The following is a 20342-nucleotide window of genomic DNA, read 5'->3' as shown; positions in this document are numbered from 1 at the left end:
TTCCTCCTTTCTGTTGAAATTGTCCACATGCTTGGGGATTTCAGTGGCTCTCTGTTCAGTCTGACATGATGGTTGTCAGAGCGGTCCAGCATTTCTGTATTCTCAAATAATATTCCATATCCAGGTTGGTTCATCAAGTGCTCTGCTATAGCTGACTTTTCTGGTTGAATTAGTCTGCAGGACTTTTCATGCTCTTCAGTTTGTGTCTGGGTGCTGCATTTGGTGGTCCCTATGTAGACTTGTCCACAGTTGCACCGTATATGGTAGACTCCTGCAGTGGTTAGAGGTTCCCTTTTATCCTTTGCTGAACATAGCATTTGCTGAATTTTCTTGGTGGATTTGTAAATTGTTTGTAGGTTGTGTTGCTTTACCAGCTTCCCTGTGCGGTCAGTGGTTCTCTTGATGTATGGTAAGAACACATTTTTTTTAACTCTTGTGGCTTGTTCTTGGTCTTGCATCTCTTCTGTTGTCTGTTGTAAAATACCCATTGGCCTGTGGAGCCCAGTTTATGTGGTTCAGTTCACCTTGGAAGACATGGGATTCGCAGATTCTGTTTGCATGATCTACCAGGGCTTTTATTGTCCTTCTTTTTTGACTTGGGTGATGGTTGGGGCTTTTTAAGTATGTTGCCCATTTGTTGATTTGGTTTGTGGATGACTAGGACATCTAGAAATGGTAGTTTTACTTCATTTTCTTTTTCCATGGTAAATTGAATGTTTGGGTGGATGTTGTTGATGCGGTCCAGGAACATGTTTAGTTCTTCTTCTCCATAGCTCCAAATGGTGAAGGTGTTGTCCAGATATCTGAACCATATAGTGGGGTTTTTTTTTTGGTACTCTTTCCAGAACTTTTTTTCCTCAAAGTGTGCTATGTAGAAATTTGCTATGACAGGGTTCATAGAATTACTTGTCCCACTGAAAGTAGCTTGTGGTGAGGGAATTCCTTGAAAAATTATGTGATCTGTTCTAATGATCTGATCTGGTCTTCTTATTTGTGAGCTCAAGTCTGAGTTTTTTAAATCTCTGCACCCAATCTCTGGATTCTAAAGATATGTAAGTTTTCCAGAACCATATTCTTTGGGTTAGTTACTAAGAACTGAACTGCATAATGTATTAAATGTACAATCTAGGATCTCATTCTTTTTCTTATTCATAAAGAAGCGATTTTTCCCCAATTTTGGCATCACTCTCATTCTTACAGAGGTTTAAAAGAGAATGGGAAATCCTCCATTGGTACCAGCTACAATTAAAAAAGCTTAATGATCATATACAGGTCAAATTTTGTATTTGTGGTTTGCATACATCTTTTAACTGTGCATTTTTTCATCTCACAAGATGCCTTAAATCCCAGTTTTGGGAAAAAGATGAATTATAATATAATGATTTATTAACAGATTTATTTACTGTATTTTAAATCCACCTTTCCCCTATATAGGCATACATATTGCTTGATTTTTTTTATCTGGCATATTAGTTCAGAGCATATTAGTTCTAGGCAGTCAATCATCTGTAACTACTGGTGAACCTGTGTCCATACTTGAATCAGAAGACACATGCAGTAGTTCAACAGAGCTGGACTAAACACCATGATGGTAATGGTAATGTACAGCATTTTTATGATGAAACTTTTAGACCTATATACTGGAGTGGCAGTACATGCACACACTGTCCTTTGCTTACATGGATATCTTGCTGGATTCTGCCACATGTTTTTGATACTGGAATCAAATAATTTTTGTTTAGCGTTATTTCAGGTTTTCTGAAGAATATAAAACAAAACAAACAGCAGGGCAAGTGTATTTTCCCATGTTATATATAAATAGAAAATGGATCAGAGGGGACAGATGAGAAACAAATAACTATCTTTCCAAATAAACAAGAAAAATGTATTTGTCTATTTTTCTACAGCAAAAATCAGTAAGGAAGAAGCCACCTAAGACTAGTGGGAAAAAGATACAAATACTAAAATATTTATTGGCTCAACATTTTGAAATATACTTTCTCAAGGAAAAAAACACTGTTAGAAAAAATGCTTTGTATGTTACATGTTAAAGCAGCTACACTGAGAGTAGAATAAAGAATTGGAAGTAGAATAAAGTGAGCTTACCTTTGAGCAAATGTTTAGGACTGTAATAGGTAAGCAAGTCATCATATGAAATCACTTGTGATAGAACTTTGGCAGTGGGTCTGTAAGTGACTATAGAGACCTATTCTGGATCTGCATGGTCTTTCACAATGAGGACATAGATTTCCAGATGGAAGGCAGTCTCAACAAAGGTTTGTTTGACGTGCCTTCATCTTGGCCACTCTGAGTCCCTTTTGGGAGATGGTGGTGGGGTATAAAGTTGATAAAGTTGTTGTTATCATTATTATTATTGAGCACGTTTCTCCCTTTCACTCTCTATTTGTGCCTCTTAAACAGATATTATATTCCTCATGGATACATGGAACTATGTATAATAGTGAACCTTATATAGTATTTTGACTATACTTGGACCAGACACATATCATAGAATCATGCAGGAGGACCTAGAGAGGGGGAATATTTTTTTCTGGAGCACAGGTAAGTGAATTCATGGATAAGATGGTCATACTGTATAGACATATTTTTAGTGTCCTGATAAAGAGCTTTTCACAGATATTGGCCCAGAAGTCTCTTCCATTTATTTTTAAGATTTTATCTGTATTCCTTTCTTGCTAAAGAAACTAGAGAAACAAACACAGCCATCCAGAATGCATAAGAATGCTTTTGTGTGCACTTAAACCTGCATTGTATTTTATGTCTCTCTTTCTCTGTGTGTAAGTTTATCATTCTGGTTTAAGATTGCTGAGTTGCTTGCAGTGTTTTTTGTTTTTTGTTTTTTAGAATAATGGAATAACTGCCTCTAACAAACACAGCCAGAAGGAAACGTCCTCCAAAAAAGAAGTTGCAAGGCAGAGAAAGCACTTCCCTTGCTGCTTGGTGGACTGGTTGTGTCTCCCAATAGGCTGAACGGGGCAGCTGATACATCCAGAGGGGATGGGTGTCAGGCGGGTGCAGGTGTCACTGGCGGCCAGTGAGTGATTGTGCCATCAGCCTCCTACCGTGATCCATCATGCGGGCCCAGCCGGTGAGGAATCACAGCCTCAGCAAGGTGCTGAGCCCAGCAACATATCATTAAACAAGGTTACCACCGGCAGATTTGTTCCCATGATCAATCTGGTCAATAACTGTTCCACTTCACTGTTCTCCCCCTCCCCATGCCTTTTAAACATAAACAAGCATTATGAAAGTGCTGGGGGAAAAACATGGTTTTAACAGGACCTCATTTCTCCAGTGGCATTTTGCAAGCTTTTTTTAAAAACCCAAATTTTGAAACAACAACATGTAAATGATGAAAAATAACCTTTTCTACAAACTATATCCTCAGGCTAGGAGTCTGGCCTAATTCCATATTTTATTGCTTGATATCTTTCCCTCCACCTATTAATTACAGAATGGCATTTCATTATATTTCCACTGGTAACGAAAACTGTGAAATCATAGTTCACCTTATAGTAGTACCTGCATCAGTATGAATTGATCCTTCAGCAAATCTGTCCTAAGGGGGAACTAAAATACACTGCAGTTAAAGGCTTTTAAAACCTCAGTCTTTTCTCTATAACTATGGACCAATAATAAACACACACACACACACACACACACACACTGTCATGGGTCACATGGCATTATGCTGTAATGTTATGTATATCGATACATAACACATCTCCTTCCTCAGCTCATAGTGGGTAAATATGACCAGAGAAAGTAATATAAAGCTTCATCAAATCAAGACCTTTACCTTTCCCAAAGATCAATGCAAATACTCCAAAGATCAGTGCAAACAAGTAAGTTTAAGGAAAGTGTTCAGATTTGGGACTTTGATGAGTTTTCAGTGACATAAAGAATATAAAGCCTTTTGTGATTTCAGTTTCTGCAAGAACCATGAGATCGAGGCTGGGCGTGTCAAACACCAAAGACCAAATAAGACATGGACAGGTTGAAGGCAAAAAGAACAGAGGGGCTTATTCACTTTGGATGCCAGCAGAGTTTGTGCTCCGAAGACTGACATCACTCAATGCAACCATACCGATCAATTTAGAGCACTTGCACAGGAGTTGAAACAAAGGACTTTGCTGCCCTGGATACTGATTGACTCAGACCAGGGTCAGCTAGGATTTGCAGGCTGCTGCCCAATGTCTGCCGATAAGTTCATATGTCTAGCAGGAACTTTCATAAATTGTCATTGCTCAATTTGACGTTTTGTCATTGTTGCTTGTTCCACCTCTCGTGAGTGTGGGAAAGGGAAAGAATGTGGATAGCATTTGAGGTAGTGGATGCTAATAATGGTAGTTTTCCCAGCCTGAGTGAAGACAATGATCTGTGAAAAAATGGGTGGCAATGGGTGTTAGGCAGCCTGAATGGGTTCCCAGGAGAAAAGCAACTTCTGTGACCTTTGGTTTGGCTCCATTGTTAAGAAAGCAGAGGTTTTGTTAGAGGAATTCCCTTTCAGCCTGGAGGGTGATAGGATTTTTCTATGTCCCCACTCCCCCTGGTCAACGTATGAGTGCTTGTGAAACTTGTACATCCAGGCTAAAAGCCATCTGTGGATGTTAGCACAAATTAGGTTTCTGCGTGAAAGGTCACCTTGGAATTGGCTACTGAGACCTTTTAATAGCCATAGGTTTTGTGGTCCTCTTTGAGATCCTAGAGTTTCAACAAAAGGACTATGAAAAAAAAATGTATCATATTCGCTTTGTCCCATATTTGACTTTTTAAAGTGTCTGGTTCTTTCCATTCTTAATATAAATTGTAAATTTTGATAAATTCTTCAAACTTCCACTGGCCAAATTCAATAGGTACAGCTATCTCCAGTATGTCCCTGCCAGTGATATTCATGTTGAAGTTAAGGAACTGCTGAGAAAAAAAGAAAGATCATAATCCTCATCCAGCAGTAATAGTTGAAAACATAGCAATTCAAACTAGACCTTTAAGGGTTAAGTACTCAAAGCCCAAGGCCTACATGCAAAAAACCCCAACAACAAAAAACCTGGTCAGTTTCTCCGGTTTTAATAGTCTCAAGATCCGAACATGAACTTATAAACTTTGATAAAATAGTAATTTAAAATGAACACAAGAATGTTTCACTTCTTGGCTGGATCAGACCAAAGAGGATAAGTATCTTCTTTCCCACAGTGGCCAAGTGTTCGTGGTAAGCCCACAAAGAGGATGAAAATGTAACAACTCTTCATGCATTGTTTTCATGCTGGCATTGTGTATTCATACTGTGTCTTAAGCTAGAGATTCTTCAATGAATTGGTCTAATCCTCTTTAAAAGGCCATCTATGTTAGTGACACATCTCCTGGTAGTAGGAGCATAAGAAATATTCATGGTATTTCTCATCCTTGGCGAGAAAGGGTATCACAACACTTTGTGATATAAAATGGCACTATTTATAACTTTCTGAAGTTTTTAAAACACATTTGGAATAGTTTTTATAAATATTTTGTTTATACAAAAAACAATGTTATTTGCACAAAATAAAGGGCTTTGTGAAAAAATGGCATATGCCCAAGTAAAAATTCTGGCACAAAAGTATCGTACTTTGAACACAATTAAGTGGTTGGGGTAGAAATGAATTTCATTTCCCCTTGAGAATGTGAGGAAAATAATTGTGTAATTTATCCCAGCAGGGAGAAAACATTTGAAAATTTTCATTCGTACATGTAATGATAAAAGAAGCCTACATATACCTGGTAGTAAATATCAAGCTATGAGAACTATGAAGTAGTGCTTTTCTTTGTTTCTTTAGTCAGAGAAGGAATTAAAATGAAAAAAAGTGTAAACACTGGCCACAAACATAATGGTTACAAACAAATAGTAGTTATGTGATAATACACATAGTAAATGACATAATACATGGACTGGTGATCATATCTACTATGCATTTGTCCCACATGAAGATGCAGGAGGTATAGATTTGAACTTCTTGATACATTTTTGCCCATCTATTTACCATGCCAATTTCCCTGTAATTAAAAAGGCCAACAAAAGAAGGTCAGATTTCATCATGAAGAAATTGAAGTACATGAAGGAGGTTTAAAGAAACTCTTCAAGCTGCATTTTACAAACACCCTAATATTCTGCTAAGGATTACTGGAAAGATGTTCCCTGTCATTGAATAGGATCAAATTTTACATGGATATACTTTGAAGGTTTCATTCCGGAATTTTCTGTTTTCTCCACATTTTTTCATCATTTTAAACAATGGTACAATCACAGTGAGATTCTGCCAACCTAGCAGTTTGAAAACATGTAAATGTGAGTAGATCAATAAGTAGTTAGGTACCACTCCAGTGGGAAGGTAACGGCACTCCATGCAGTCATCCGGTCACATGACCTTGGAGGTGTCTACGGACAAAGCCGGCTCTTTGGCTTAGAAATGGAGATGAGCATCAACCCCCAGAGTCAGACATGACTAGGTTTAATGTCAGGGAATTGCAGGTAAACCTTTACCTTTACCTACAATCACAGTACTAATCCTGCTGTGCTACTCCCAGCACCACCAACAGTTTTCTGTCACCGATTCTCTGCCCCTTCTGTCCTTTGAGAAATATTAGTCTTTATGGCCACTGGATGCTACTTTGGCCCAAAGTTTAGGAACAATATTACAGTTATATTTGAAAAGTGCAGGTAAGAGAAAAGCAGAAATTGGGGGAAGAAGCAGCAAGTGACCAGGAGTGAGTACCATCTGTCTCTCTATTTCTCTACATGCATTAAGACAGGGAAAAGAGCAAAGACAAGGTTCTCTCTTATAGCACACATAATGGACATTCACGTGTATTATGTGTATGTTTGCTTTAATGTGTATGTATGTATATGTAAAAAATGAAGATAGGTGTGGTTGTTTATCCCTCTGCTTTCTTTCCAGAACTGTGAAATTATCCCATATCTCTATTTTTCAGGGATTATTTAGATGGACTTTTGCAAAATGTTCCCAATTACAGTACCAGAAACTGATGAGAGGACAACACTCTAGCAATATTTGTGAATTTCCCAGAGGCATGAGGTTCACCACAATTTGAAATGAAATTGTTGGCCACCTGGGTTTTTCTTCTCTAGCCCTAATTTTATGAAGTCAACATGACTCACACACTTTCTTCACATCTGCTCTGTATTTCTTGTTTTGTAAAGCCTATACATACTTATTCAAGGTTGTGTGATCGATATGTACTGGGAGCACACCTAGAAATCAACACTTGTAAGTTCCTGGTGCTGCCTCAATGTATTAGAAAATTACAGTGTTCAGTACTCGTGCTCAATCCTAGAAAGAGAGAGACTATATAGCAGGGGTGGGCTACTGCTGGGGTGAAGGCCACCCTTTGCAACATTCACCTCTGTGGGTGACACAGCAGTTCCTCCTGGAATAAGAAAAAGTGAAATTATAACTCCTGATTTCAGGAATCAGAGGAAACATGCTCAATTTCAATGGGTTCAATGTGTCCAATTCTGGGTACCGCTGGAATGTGTCCAGAGAAGGATAATTAAAATGATCAAGGGTCATTTTTTTGCTGCTCTGGAGACTAGGACGCAGAGCAATGGATTCAAACTACAGGAAAGGAGATTCCACCTGAATATGAGGAAGAACTTCCTCACTGTGAGAGCTGTTTAGCAGTGGAACTCTCTGCTGCAGAATGTGATGGAGGCTCCTTCTTTGGAGGCTTTTAAACAGAGGCTGGATGGCCATCTATCGGGAGTGCTTTGAATGCGATTTTCCTGCTTCTTGGCAGGGGGTTGGACTGGATGGCCCACAAGGTCTCTTCCAACTTTATGATTCTATGGTTCTTTGAGAGACAATGTACAGGTATAACTCAGTTAATGTAGCAGATGTGTTCTAGACTTTACTTTAATAGAAATTTTGGTACTGGAAGCAGAAATAGCATGGAAAGAACAAGGATAGGTTCTTAAATGCAAAAAAGAAGAGAGAAGGTCAACAGGTTTCAGCAGAACTTTTATTGAAAACTAACATTATGCATGAATGAAATGAATCAGCCAGGTGAGGTAAGCCTTGCATAAGTAAATATGTTAAACAAATCTTCCAGAGATTGCTGGCAAAACATACAGACCTATGCTTTTCAATATGCCAGAGGAGCATTATTTCTGTTTAGCTCTTCACACATGTTCACTGTATTTGATTCTGCAGGCAGCTGTTTCCATTGCTTGTTAGTAAACATACTCAGTTACAGTAGGTTCACCTACAGTGGAATCCCATTTCTTCCACAGGTCAAGCTTTACTGCACTGTTTATTGCAGAAACACTGCTGTAAAACAACACTGAAAGCCTGTCTTTCTCTAATCCTTTCACTACCCTACAAATGCCAATGATGCCAAAAAAACAAAACAAAACCCCACCTCACAACCTTCCCCGTTAGACAGGAGATAAGACACAGGGGGCTTGGCTGGGCTCCCACAAAAAGGTTTTGCAAGAAAGAACTTTTTTTTTAAGAGGCTTTATTAACTGAAGTATACTTGTATTATGTTTTTGTGATATTTTGCTTAATAGTTTTGTTGTTTTAATCAATGAAGCAGCACAGCAACATTTGAATTCAGGGGATCTATAGGATGCTGGCCACATGACCTTGGAGGTGTCTACAGACAACGCTGGCTCTTTGGGGGTTGTTGCTCATCTCCATTTCTAAGCCATAGTCAGACATGACTGGACTTCATGTCAGGGGAAAACCTTTACCTTTACCTATAGGATTCACATATGTGTTTTGGCTTTCTTTAAACCAAGGATGGCAAAGCTGTTATTGGACTCCAACTCCCATTGTTAATTATAAGCCAAGGGCAACAAATCAGAGGGGTTAAAGTTCAACAATCTCCACCAAGCTATAGGTAAAGGTAAAGGTTTTCCCCTGACATTAAATCTAGTCGTGTCCGACTCTGGGGGTTGGTACTCATCTCCATTTCTAACTTGAAGAGCCAGCATTGTCCATAGACACCTCTAAAGTCATGTGGCCAGCATGACTACATGGAGCACCGTTACCTTCCTGCCGGAGTGGTACAATTGATCTACTCACATTTGCATGTTTTCAAATTGCTAGATTGTCAGAAGCTGGGGCTAACAGCGGGCGCTCACCCCACTTTCCAGATTCGAACCGCCAACCTTTTGGTCAGCAAGTTCAACAGCTTAGCGGTGCATCCGGGAGCTCATGTCAGAGCTATAGCATCATGTCAAATTTCAGAAAGGAAGAAGTGACCAGCTTCTATGTTGATTCCACAGATTGGATGCAGGTCGACTACCAACCCAGTCTTTATAGTGTATTATAGCCTTAAATTGAATTTTCAAATCATAACTTTACAGTATGCTATGTATGAAAGTTTCAGTGTCTGTTTCTATATGTGTAAGAAGAATTTTTTTCCTTTGTTCTTTTGAATCCTTAGGGTCGGAGCACAAAGCAATGCAGCCTAATTCATTTTGTTTCTGCCCTCTATAAATTCTACTTTGGTGATCATTGCGAGTAGAGGTAGTATCAAGACTTCATCCACCTGATCTGCCAATAGCAGGCCTCCAGCCCCTATTGATATATGCACTGCAAAATTGATTGCCTGCCTGTGTAGATAAGAACATGTATTGTTCTTCCAGTGGGTGTAGTGCATTACTCTCTGGGGCCTAATGTGATCTTGGAATCCTTCTCAATAACATAATTTCACCAATCAAACTGGATGACAAAATATAAATTTTATGGAGTTGTAGTCCTCAATTCATAATCGTTTGAGAAAGACAAATACAGATGAGTGAAGTTTTCCTGTAATAATGAAAATGGCATAAATTTTTAGCAGCAGCTGAGGGTTGTCAGATGTTCCAAATTACCATTGAGAGCCAGCCGTGATTCAGTTGCAGGCTTTGAATCCAAGGAATTACCTTTTCACCTAGGCCTAGGTACTTATTAAATAGCTTAGAAATATGGGCATCCTACCTCACAAGGAGAATGCAAGGATGGATGAAATAAGCATGGGAAGATGATAAAAAATATTTGAGTTATTCATTGGAAAACTCCTTCTGAAGTACTCTTGGTGGTCTGATCAAAGCACTTTGATAACATATTATCATATTATAATATATTATTTGATAATAATAGTATGATTCCACTTTTAAAACTGCATGAAAATCACAAGATGGCATTGAAGCCAACTGCACAATGCCATGCAAACCTGCCCCTTGCTTTTGGTGAAAACAACCCCCGATGACAGGAGGCTGGATTGTCCCGTCCACCCATTTTCCACCACTCTCCCTCACACTAATTCATTATTCAAAGTTTAATTTTTTTAAAAAAAACCTAAACTTTTCTGAAATGGTGAAGTTGCTTTAACAGAATTACTTTTTAAAAAAATCTGGAGCAGTAAAACTGTAGGAGGGCAAGTTATGACACGAAACTGGAAGCGCAGCCATGGGACCTCAAATTATTGAAGCATTGCAGTTGTGCGACACAATGCAATATCACAAGTCACCATCCCAGGAGGTAGCCCTGGTTGTGTGAATGGTACAGAATAGTAACATTTTGTGATAAAAATCCTAGGTAATTTTATTACAAACATAATTGTTTAAATATAAGCAAGCAAGAACAGAGAGGATGACAGTGAACTGAACCAATTCAGTTACAATCATCTTGTAGGATGGTGTTTACACACTTTACTGCTCTAGAACAGGAATGTATATCCCATTTGCTCAGTGTAACTCAAGGTCATTACATAAATGCCTTTGAGTACATTTATTCAAAACGAAATGGTTGTGTTCCTCATCTCCCTGCTGTAAACTTTGGGAGAATGCAGTTCACAAATTAGAAAGTCAGTCACAGTAGCCTGCCTGCCTCTGAGATAAAAATTTATTCTCTGTGGAAATTTTTGTATGAAAAATCAATCAAGGAATTTTGTATAAATGCTGCAGATGCTGGTAATGCATTACAAATGTAACCCTTCTTGAACATAAGGAGTTCTGTAAGATGGACATCTAATTGCACCGATACTGTGGTGATAAATACCAAGAGGATATGAAGGCAATTTGCAATTTAATCTAGACTTTTTCCATGTTTAAGTTTGTTATCATTATTTTCAATGTAATAATTAGCTACAGTAACAACTTCTTAGCATTATTTTGAGGGTTCAGAACAAAGTTCTTTATTAAACTGGGATGTCCTCTTTCAACTTTGGTAATGATTTAGTCTAAACAGCATTTTATGTGAACATTATCTTCCAGTATGGGTGAGTTTATGGGGGAAAAACTTATAATTGGGCCAAATTGTATACTAGACTGAAACCATGAGTGGGCATCATGTGGTCCTGCAAATACTATTGGACTGCAACTTGAACTGTCCCTGGCTTCCTCCTGCGCTGTCCCTGGCTTCTTCAATGAGGATACAGAAGTAGCCCTGCATTACATGATGGGTGTCTCAGCTCCATCCCAGCAACATTTTAAGAGAAAGAGAAAACCGCATCTGATGAGGTCCTTAAATTCTATGGCACTAATCTTTTCAATGAATAATGCGAACACAACCAGTAATTTTAAGATAAGGTAAAGGTAAATGTTTTCCCCTGACATTAAGTCTGGTCATGTCTGACTCTTGGAGTTGGTGCCCATCCCCATTTCTAAGCCAAAGAGCCGGTGTTGTCAGTAGATGCCTCTAAGGTCATGTGGCTGGCATGACTGCATGGAGCGTTGTTACATTCTGGATGGAGGTGATACCTATTGATCTACTCACATTTGCATGTTTTTGAACGGCTAGGTTGGCCAAAGCTGGGGCTAACAGTGGAAGCTCATCATGTTCCCCAGAATCAAACCACCGAACTTTCAGCAGCTCAGCGGTTTAACCTGCTGCGCATTCAGGGTCTCAGAGCAATTTTAAATGGCCTTCCAATTCAAATTTGTATATTCTCCCTTCCTCTTTCTCTCCCTGCTTCCCTCCTTGAGTTCCATGCTCACAGTAAAACCTCAGTGCAGCAGTTGCTTCTAAACAGTTCATACAGTTCCTTTACTTGAAATATCAAAGAATCAGTTTGGAGATAGAAGTCTCAAAGAACCTTTCTTGGTTTGGTCCATGATAAAAGGACCAATAATTCCCATAGGTTTAAAAAATATCTTTAATCAAACCACAAGATAAATACAAATACATAAGGACATTACAAGGATTTCCCCTCCCATTCCTTCCCATGCATATAAATTATACTTAATTTATCTAATTCAAACTGATAAGGGCCTAATTCTAGCTACAGGGGAATAACATTTCTATTTGTCTCTATTGTTCTCTGTTTCTGAACTGAAACTTTACAACTACAGGTTCTTAGGGATTCTAACACTTGCTGGGCCAAACTGATGAACCACTGGAGGTTTTGCAATCACATTATTATTTTTGCACATGCAAATTTTATCCAAATCTATTCTTTAGTTTGTTTGTTACTTTTATGGTGCATAAGTAGTCATCCTAAGAGAGTAGTTATCTGCAGCCTCAAAGGTAAATCAGTAGCAAGACTTGAACTGGGGTATTCATGTTTAAACTTCATTTATTTAAGATATTTACTATGGCTAGGCTACAGAACTATACTGTGAAGGAAAGAGCCAAGTTGAGCAAAACTGAATTAAAAATAAATGTGGAAGGAGAAAGAGCTGAGACCAATAATTAAAAAGCTAAGTTCACGTAATATTGTATGTTTCTTCAGACCTCTTCACACAGTCCAAAATTTGATGGTGGTGGTGGGTTTTTTTTTAAAACTTCTGCCATGGAGTCCAATGGCTCCCTTAAAACCCCAGAAAAGTACTTCCAGGGTGGCTCCATGGTTGAACTGCCACAATGATTCTGTCGCCATTGCCAAATTGCCAACAGCAGTTGATGGAACGTTCCCCATCTTTCCATCTTTCCATCTCAGGAAAGATGGATCAAGACAGCTCAAGAAGGCTTTCTCTTATGTGATGAGGCAGGGGGAAGCTGTGATGGTGCAGGGCACGGGGCAAAAGGTCCCAAAGCTCCTGCACAGGTGCTGCCAAGATTGCTGGTGACAAACATTGATTCTGGTGGCACATGCGAAGAAGTCCTTCAATACAATCTCTTTCAAAGTGAACTTTGAACTATCTGGAGCCCCACTCACCCAATTTGAAAATATTTCAAAGGTTTTTGGAAGCAAGAAGCAATTTCAGCTCTCTTTGTGGTTGAATAGCTAGCATTTTTTATGTCACACTTCCAGAGAACTCCTTTTTCATGTGGGTTTTTCTTTCATACTCATTTGAGCATACCATGAGGGATAATTGTGGTCAAGGCTTGGACAAAAATACCAATTTTACTTGAGTCTAATGTGCCATTGAATCTAATGCTCACCTCAATTTTCAATGCCTTGAAACCTAAAAAAGTATTTACCATATTACACCAATCTAATGCGCACCCTAATTTTGGGAAGGCGATCTAGTAAAAAAAAAGGTGAGCATTAGAATTGAATAAATATGGTAACTTTTGGACTAAAACCCCAGAGTTCCTGAACTAGTGTGGCTACTAGTCATTCTGACTGGGAAGAATTATAGAAGTCTTCAGAAGTTACTTTTCTAGATAACTTTTCTGATTTTGGCCCTACTGTAATATCTTGTAAATCTGAAAACAAAACAGGAAGTACCTCCATAATAAATGTTATTTATACAAACAAGAATTCAGCAGTCAGTAATGAAAGCATGTGGGAAGGGACATTAGTTGACTAAGCATCAAGTCTGAAGTTACAAGAATCTTGTCTGTTAAAGAAATTAAGTTATTAGAATTTCACTTTGAAAATGCTTGTTTAAAAACTAGTTAATGTTATAAAATTGGTCAGGTGATTATTATATCCAGCATGTTTAAAAGAGGTTTTATCTGTGTTGTCTCTTGTTCTCTGAGATCGAACCAGCAAAATTGTTTGCCCCAGATCAAAAGAGTGAATTTTTGGGGGTCATAAAAAACAATGTCCTAAATAGACTTATTCAGTGCCTGCTGGGTACAAGCTCACTATGGTTAAAACAATGTCACACTGCTTGGGTTCTCCAAATGTTCTGCTGTAGCCAGGTGGCTTGACAGAGACCTTGCTCTTAGTACATGGTCAGAAGGGCAGCTCTCGCAATAGTACTCCTTACAGATGTTACTCTCCTTTTTCCTATTTGCTTGGCATATTTCACTTCATTTGTTCCCCACAGCTGACCAAAAACTACCAAACATAAAAGTAGACATATTTTGTAGTAAGCAAACTGTATCTACAGTGTATGTGTAATGGGAAATTATATTCTTTTTCCCCCTTCCACATTTATAAAATTGACAGGACATATTTTCAAGGGCATGTTAGCATTCTTGAGTCGTCTGTTCCCTTGGGTTGAGGTTTGTTTTTCTTTTCTTAAAAAAAAGAAAAGAAACAAAAAGGAATCAGAATAAAGTATCTACCAGTTGCAGATTTCTTTTACTTCTGCCGTCTTTAGTGTACACACCTGGGAAATGCATCCCATTACATTCAGGTGGACTTACTTTGTAATTAGTTGCAGGCTATTCATCTATTTTATATATAAATCCAGCTTGGGTCTGACATTAACACCAATACCACCAAGATCACTGTGGGTTTGTCCCTAGATTGGGTGTGGATTTTCCTGAAAGATTCGAATCATTGCTCGTGCTTTATTTAACCTGGGGTCAAGCCAGAGTAAAAGGCTGACCCTGGATTAAAACACATTCTCCTAGGTGCATCGTTTGAACTCCCCAGGCTAATGTGAGTACTACACTGCATTATCTGCCAGTGTAGATGGGGCCTGGGGCTCTTGAAGGTATATCATTTACAGAATCATCATGAGGTTGATTTGATAGCAATAATAATAACAGTAACCATATTATAGTGCAACTCATCATAATTGGGAAGACTAGGACCTGTTCACAGTAGGAGGAGACCATGCAAGCAGAGAGAAGAAATATTTAAGCTTGGTATCCACAGCTTGTGGTCGTGCATGTCATGCAAAAAATATAAGATACAGCCTTTATATCTATACATAGTTGTCACAAATAATACACTTGCAATTTAATATCATCTGCCAATCTAATCTAAGGCAATCATCTATTTTCTATGAGATATTTCTATGTATGCTTGAAGAGGTTGAAAACTCTCAATTTTGTTCCAATTCTTGGAATACCACCTGGATGTTTGCCCTATCATTTGTTGATAGCAACTTGGGAGAGCCTATTTTTAATTCCTGTAGGGAATATTTCCTATTTGCATTTACCTAATTGTGTACTTTTGTATGCTTTCCTCCATACACACACACATATATATATATATATATATATATATATATATATATGCATTTCCCTCACATTGTTGAAAGTCTGTTCATGTGTGCTTTACAATTGCATGCATATACAGCAAGCCTAACATATGAAGGAATGTCTGAGACGAGATGTGTGTCGTTTTGCAACATGTTTTGAGAAGTATGAACTTGATCTCTTCATTGTAAATATCAGCTCCAAATAAATCTTTCCCCTCATGAACCATGTAAAGTTTGCAGCTCACAGAAGTGTATCAAAACAGTATCTAAAAAAAAGAAGCAGCAAAAGACCAAAGCCCAACCCTAGGAATATCACTTTAAGAAAATCAGGGTTTCCTCCTTATGTTATTAAGAGACAAGAGTCATTGGCTCTTAACTGCAAGTGTATAACATTTTTTATGTTAATATAATTACAATATATTATAAGAGCACATTTGCTGTAAGTGTATCAGCAGAAATCTTTAATTAATAACAACATTCATTCATACCTGGTAGAAGCTTGCATTTAGATTAGGCAAAAGCCAACCATTAAATTGAAGTAGTGAGCTTATTAAGGAACACAGCTTTATTTCTGTTGCCTGAATTTACTGATGCTCTGACATGCATATTTACATTCCCAAGTAAGAACTCAAGAGACAATCTATAAAACCTGCTCTTGTTTCCTCCGTGCTCATTATTTTCCAGTAACATCACATCTTTAGCTTTACATTCTTGTGTTTTCTTTTCTTTTTGTTTTTTTGCAAATAGATTTTCAGATTTAGATGAGCCATGTGTGAAAGAGTTAAACCAGGAAATATTTAAGCAGCAAGTAAAAGCAGTTGGACAACTCTGGGTTCTTAAAGTATATGCTAGTGAAGCATAAGCAGAACTGAGAAAGTTACTCCTTGAACAAAGCTATTGGTCGTGCTAGGCTGGAAGATTCTGGGAGCTGTCATTCAAAATAGTAACTTTTCTAACCTCTGCCATCCTTCATTGGCATATTTGAGAACCAAAGACCTGCTCCAACAGAGTAAGAATCAAGCTATGGATGGGGATAAGAGGGACAAAATGAAAGTGTTGTTGCCCTCCCATGAGAATGCTTAAGCCCCTCTTGGCATTTTCCTTCAGTGTCCACATTTTTAGTATTGTACTAACTCAAAACTTCAATTGAGCATATATAAACATAGGTCACATTCAGAGAAAAGGGGCAGGAGCCAAAGTTACTAAGAGAATGCAAACACAGCTAATGTAAGAGCTTATAATTATCAATGTCTCACTACCTGAAATGCTAAAACTTTGAAGACTGAAGGAACATTTGACTAGGAGAGGGTAGAAGTCTTTTTTGATGGGGCAATGCCTTCATTTGCCTCCTCCCTGTAGCTCTGATTCAGGTTTTATATATGTTCTAATGATAATAATAAAGGAAGCTACTAATCTGGGTTTATAATATTTTTTCCATATTTCATATTAACAGAGTGTCCAAAAGGTCTCTCATTCAAAGGGTACCATGCATCAAAATCCATATGGTGACAATTAACAACAACATACCATACATTAAAGCTCAGAAAATAAATTAAAATGAATGAAGTCTAGTTGATAGAAACATTGAAAAGATTGGTTATTATAAGGCTTCATTGTCTTGCAACTGAATTGTGAATGATGTACCATCCCTGATAGTTATTTGTCTGAAAACTAGCTGGCTATTAGAAGTCGATTGTCATCAGCATTTTGGAAGGAGGTACCACCATTAGATGGGCAGGCTATCACAGGAGGCGAGGGCCAGATTCAAATTTGCTGACAGGTGGGAAGGGAAGAATTGCTCTAAATTTGACCTCATGTTGGTTGTTACTTTGTAATGTCATTTGCCCAAATCTCATGGTTTAAAGAGTTCAGCAGTTTTAGTCTACTTTCATTTTAAAGGTGATATTTTTCAGTTTTTCAAAAAAAAGACCCTTAGAATCACATTGCAGGATTAAAGGGTATATTATAATTATCAATATCAATAGCAATAAAAGTTTATTAAAGGTCATTAAAATGAAAGGGGATGGCTGTGGATCCCATCAATCTGAACTGACTCCCTCCTCTGGTGTTAATTAGAAATCTCAGATAATGGTTATATGGGGGAGTAGTGGGGAAATTTAATTACGAAAGTTTAATGGGCCACTATCTACTTCCTGCCAGATTAAAAACTGATGATTTACACTATTTTTGATACCACTCTGGACTTTTCCTTCTTTAAAAAACCATGTTGCAGAATGCAAAATAACACAAGCATTTAGCATTTCGTTGTTGCTATAATGACAAAGCGCAAAAGGCAGAGATGTAATGCATGATTTGAATACAGAATGGAATTAGAGACTCCATGTAGTTAAAACAGAAGAGACTTCTTGCAGGAGGGAACAGGCTGGGATCGAAGGATAAGAGTACTGTCAGGGCAGGACTTGGGGATAGACAACTGGGACCTTCACTTAGCAGAACAAGGCAGGAAGCCCCCATACAGAGTAATGATAATAATAATAATAATAATAATAATAATAATAATAATAATAATAATAAAACTTTATTTATACCCCGCCACCATCTCCCCAACAGGGACTCGGGGCGGCTTACATGGGGCCATGCCCAAAGAAATACAAAATAAACAGCATATAAAAACAACACATCACAACACAATAAGCGATACAATAAATAATAATATCCAATTACAGTACAAATCAAGGAGACAATAAGAACAAGGGCGGTCCACATGAACATTAAGTTTAAAACTCGGGGTGCAAAAATGATGTGTCAGGAGGTGGGGAGGGGGGGGGATGGAGGAGATAAATCCCCCTCCCCCCCCCAACCTCCTGATGCATCATTTTTGTGCATCAGGAGTACTTTCCAGAGGGGCCGGCCCTGGCTGGCAGGTCCCAGGTAGGTTTTAGAAGGGAAAATGGAGTGGATACCACCCCATTCCTTCAGGCTCCAGGAGCCTGAAGAGTCAGGATTTCTGTGACAATTGACCCCCCCCCCCCCCAGGCCTGCAAAAGCAGTATGCTTGTATTTGCTGTGCATAAGCCCGGCATCTGCATAGATCCAGAACATATCTTAAGATCCAGATATTTTCAGGCATCAAATTAATCCAGAGCAAACTGGGAAATCATTTGGACACCTCAGGTTAACCTGTAACAAACCCAGTACGCAGTTTTCACATATAGAATTTGCTTACACATAGCGAATACAAGAATATTGCTCCCCATTATCTCCAGCTATCATGGCTGATGGTGGAGGATCCTGGGAACTGTAATTCCAGGGCAAATCAACAATTACTACAAAATCAGTAGTCAGTCCAGAGCATAACTATTCTTAACTGGCCCTGAAGGCAGCTAAATGCACCTAACCAACCCCACTATGCTGACATGTTGCCTTCCTCACAGTCCAGACAGCCCAAGACAACATTGGATCATTAACCCGCCCACACCCATGTTTCCACACCACGCCCAGTAAAATGCAGAGCTCTGCAAAATGGTATCAATTTTGGGACATTAGCATCATCACCCTTTCCTTACTCACATCAACAGAGTTCTGACATCAGGAGATCTTCCTGCCTGACCAGGAAGAAGAAGGGGGCAATCTCCTCTTCTTCCTCCTGATTGTGTGGGTGGCTATTATAACAGGGCATCTGTGATGGTCAAAAATTTGCACAAGCTGGGTATGGCAGTGGCTGCAACACAGGAATGATTCATCTTCTTTCGCTGTGTTGATGAGTAATATGTCCTTTAAGAAGCAGCAACACCTATTCTGAGGGATTCCAATTGCACTTCTGGCTTTGTACTAATCCATCCTGGATTGCACATCTGCATTATGGTGCCTCAAATGCCAAAAAGGAAATTAGGGCAGGAAGATTAATGCACATAGACACAAGTATCTATCCAGGCATGTACACAGACAGATTTCTGTCAACTCATCACTGCCATTTGAATGCCAGTCAAAATTTCTGAGCACACAAACAATCATGTATGCATTTATTTAAAATATGAGGGCTATCCAGAAAGTAGATTACGTTTTGGAATTAAAAATGAACAAAGTATAGGAGAAAACATTTACCATATGCAGTTGAAAGCCACACCCAAATACCACATCTTACGTAGTCGCCATTCAAATCTAGGCACTTATCATAGCGATAAATGAGCTTGGAAACACCTTCCTCACTAAGTTCTGCCACCTCCGTCATCAACCCTTCCCCCTTCCCACTTCCCGCAACTGCGCAGTGTTGCCAAAATGCTGCATTGCCAGCCACGCCCCCATTGTTGGAAACAAGTGGTTGATGACTGAAGTGGCAGAATTTAGTGGGAAAAGAGTTTCCAAGCTCATTTATCGCTATGATAAGTGCCTAGATTTGAATGGCGACTACGTGAGATGTGGTATTTGGGTGTGGCTTTCAACTAAAGGTAAAGGTAAATGTTTTCTCCTATACTTTGTTCATTTTTAATTCCAAAACGTAATCTACTTTCTGGATAACCCTCATATTCCACCCTACATAACAAGAATTCAAAGCAGCAAATGAGTAAAATCAAGCTGTGTAGGTTAAAACAATTTAGAATACTGAAAACCAATGTAAGCATACTAAGAACATCTTGAACAACCTAAGTTGAGAACAACTGTAAAAGATTAAAACATTTTAAAACCATATGCATGGAGATTTTTTTGGAGTACATTGGTTATGACTCAGAGGCATTAATAAACACATGAAGCCAGCATTGATAACAACTGAGCCTCCAAGGTGATGGCATTCCACATCTCGGAAGGCCTATTCCCATATCCTCAAAAGCCTTAGATAGACAGGCATGTATAGGGAGGGATGCTTCTTCAAATATTCATGTTTCAAGCCATTTAGGGCATTAAATGTCACTACAAACAACTTGAATTCAAAAGCGTAAATATCTACATAATTCTTTCCCAAAATGGCTCCCTCCAGATGCATTGGCTTTGGTGGCTTGAGACTATGAGAGTTATAATCCAACATTTTTTTATTGTGTCAGATGCAACTTGAGAA

Source organism: Anolis carolinensis, chromosome 1 (genome assembly GCF_035594765.1).
Source record: "Anolis carolinensis isolate JA03-04 chromosome 1, rAnoCar3.1.pri, whole genome shotgun sequence".
NCBI classification, from domain to species: domain Eukaryota; kingdom Metazoa; phylum Chordata; class Lepidosauria; order Squamata; family Dactyloidae; genus Anolis; species Anolis carolinensis.
Note: the sequence above shows the minus strand (reverse complement) of the source record.